The following is a 3,507-nucleotide window of genomic DNA, read 5'->3' on the forward strand; positions in this document are numbered from 1 at the left end:
TGTTCCAAAATATTTCGAAGTTTTGATTTTTCTTCCTTGTACTGTTCCTGTGACTGACTATCTATCTTTTCCCTGAGCATCTTCACCTCATTTTTGCAGCTTTTTATACGACCACCGAAATTGCTGGTAACCTCTTTTCCCCATTCATATAGCTTTTCTCCACAAAACTTTATTTTTTTCTGGATACCTGCCCCTGAACTCTCCCACCTATCTATAATTAAATGTTTGCACATGGGTTCCTTTATTATTGCATTCTCAAATCGAAATCTCCTTGTTTGTCTAGCTTGCTGCATTATTCGAGGTCTCAATAACAATGGATTATGGTCAGATGGTGACCCTTCCATGTTAAACAGCTTGGCTTAAGGCTATAAATCTAACCATGAATGACTAGTTAAAGCCCGATCCAATCTTACTTCAGTCCAATATGGTGTTCTTCATCCCCTTTCCCATGTGTACTGGTGTCCAATCAGCTCCATATCAATCAACCCGACATCATTAATTGGTTTTGTGAATCCATCTATCATCCACTACGGGTACTAGGCACCTCCAATTTTATCATCTTGCGATAACACATTGTTAGTGTTTCCTATGACACACCAAGAGCGATTAGCGTCTCTCGCTAAGTTACGAAGAAGGTCCCATGTTTTATGCCTTTGAGAACGATTTGGTTCTCCGTATAAACCCATTAACCTCCATACACCCATACCTTCCACCTTTGCTTCAACATCGATATGATACTGGGAATAACTGCGAACACTTGCCTGATCGGCTTCTTTCCATATTAGAGCAATCCCTCCGCTCCTTCCCTGTGGTTTTACCATAAAAAGACCATCAAAATTTAGATTTCTACTGAGCCATTCCATCCTTCCTTTCTTCGTAACTCAAGGTGCTCATGATTCTAGGTGGGACTGCATTGCAGCTCCCTCCAGTAAGTCATTTTTTTGGTTCCCTGTATTGATAATTTGGTTTATCCGGCATAGTTACGTCTTCTGTCTCTATTTCATCATTTGGGCCGTATTTGTTGGGCTCGTCTACCTTTCTTCTTTTTGGATCCACAGTTAGTAGCCCATTATTTTCCATATTCGTGATATTGTCCCCCCCCGGTTGCAGAATTTAAATTTGAGCCTGACACGCATTTATCATGGAAATTACCATCTATCCCGCCACCTCCATCAATTATGCTTTTTTGATTTTTCTGTTCAACAACTTCCTTCTTTATCCCTACAATTTCGGGATTGTGCTCAATCTCTGTACCCACTTTCGTAATTATCTAGCCCACTGTGTTAACCTGGTTTCTAACCGGAAATATACCTTGATTTGTCACCGGAATTTGACCACCTTGTCTCAACCATTTTGCCCCAATAGTATGATTTCTCCTTCTGGGCTCTGCACGCATCCACACTCCATACGGCTTTTCAATTGATTCCAACGACGTGTCAAAAATTCTTTCGCATAAATTTTCGTTGTGTCCTACCAGACCACAAATAAATCAGAAGGTTGGGATACCTTCGTACTTGGTCTTAACTGTGTGCGCACTTCCATGTAAATTTTAATAGCATTTTAACACAAAACCATTAACTCCTCATTTTCGTAACAAGTTTATAAGATTTTTTACACACACTCAAAACCCCATAATTAACCATGAATACCAGAACCCCGAAACCATCTAGCATGAAATGTACAAGCAGCAGCTCTGGTAAAATCAAATTCGAAAAGTACCAACTAGGCCACATACTAGGCTGTGGTAGCTTCGTAAAAGTCTACCATGGACAATCGGTATTCAATAAAATCTCTGTAGCAATCAAAGTCATGGAAAAATCCTCCGTTCCTGATCCAAAAATGGAACTACATTTAATCCGATAAGTGTCCGCAATGCGCCGCCATAATAACCACCCAAACATCATAAAACTGCCTGAAGTCATGGCAACTAAAACCAAAATTTATTTAGTCATGGAACTTGCTGCATGGGGAGAAATTTTTACTAGACTTTCTCGAAGAGGGTGTCTCTAAGAATATATTTCGAGACTGTATTTTCAGCAACTTGTGTCTACTCTTCATTTTTGTCATCAAAATGGCGTTGTGCATCGTGATTTGAAGCCTCAAAATTTGTTATTAGATGGCGCGGGAAATTTGAAAGTGTCGGATTTTGGATTGTCAGCTTTGGAGGATCAAGTTAAAGGTGATGGAATGTTGTACAAAACATGTGGAACTCCGGTATACACAGCCCCTGAAGTTGTACGGAGAACATGATACAATGTGCGAAAGCGGATGCATGGTCTTGTAGAGTCATCTTGTTTGTGATGTTAGTAGGGCATGTTTCGTTTGATGAAAGCAATTTGGATGTTATGTATAAAAAGATGTATAAGCGGGATTTTTTTTCCAAATTGGGTGTTTAAATCTGCTAGGAATGTTATCTATAGGTTACTTAGAACCGAATCCGAGTACAAGAACTAGTGTTGATAGTTTGATGGGGTTGAGTTGGTTTTAAAAGTCACTAAAACCAGGCCTGAGAAATGTGTTAGGGTGTATATTGGGTGATGATAAGAAAAATGATTCGGGTATGTGTATGAATACGTTTGATATAATTTCGATGTCATCCGAGCTAGATTTATCGTGTTTGTTTGAGTTGGGTTCGAGTAAAATAGAAAGGAGGTTTACCTTAAGAGGGAGCATGAGAGGTGTTGGAGAAAGGGGAAGAATTGGGTTATAAAGTTAAGAAAGGGACAGGGATAGATCATATGGTTGGGTTAGTGAAAGAGAAAGTGAATTTGGAAGCTAGAATAGTTGAGATTGTGAGATAAATGAAGTTGTTAATGGTTGAGATTCAGATTGTTGGTAGAAGTGATGCTGAAGGGGTTGATTTTGAGTTGGAAGAGTTGAAGTTAAGAATTTGTGAAATTGTTGTTTCATATCATTGAGGTTACATGCAGTGGCAGACGCAGATTTGTTTTTGGGTTTGAACACTAGTTAATGGGGAAACTACATCATCATCAACCAGCTAGACTACGAGCAGAAGTCAGTTTCTAAGTATACTACATGAAAGATGTGACACCCTCAATCTCGGGGTTAGGAAATGAGGACCCAAACACCATTAAACTAACAATAAATAAGCATAAACCCCGATTAACTATTAACAGAATCTAAACAGAATTAAGTTTGAGACAAGACATAACTACTAACCGGTAAGTATTATTACAACCCAAAATATAATATTAAATTACATAATCGATTCTGACTTGGAACCGATAGATAACCCATTGTATCCTTATAAACTTTCCACTATAGTGCTTGCTCACACATCATGTACTACTTGCTCTGACATCTGTAAGCCTACGACACGGTAGGGGCCACCAGGTACGCTCTTACGAGCAGTGCGCCTAAGTCTGGACATCCTCTTGCTTAACTTCCATGGTTAGAACAAAGCAAAATATATGAGCACAAAAAGCTCAGCAAGTACTATATGACAGTTCTATGATGCAACAATATCAAATATCCAAAATAACTTTA

The 3,507-nt window shown here is 39.0% G+C and overlaps 1 pseudogene; it reads left to right on the top strand.

Annotated features, from left to right (window-relative positions):
• The first annotated feature begins 1,641 nt into the window (after window positions 1–1,641).
• Window positions 1,642–2,918, top strand: LOC141661126 (CBL-interacting serine/threonine-protein kinase 4-like; annotated as a pseudogene).
• Window positions 2,919–3,507: the final 589 nt, after the last annotated feature.

The sequence above is a fragment of the Apium graveolens genome, chromosome 5 (genome assembly GCF_009905375.1).
Source record: "Apium graveolens cultivar Ventura chromosome 5, ASM990537v1, whole genome shotgun sequence".
NCBI lineage: Eukaryota > Viridiplantae > Streptophyta > Magnoliopsida > Apiales > Apiaceae > Apium > Apium graveolens.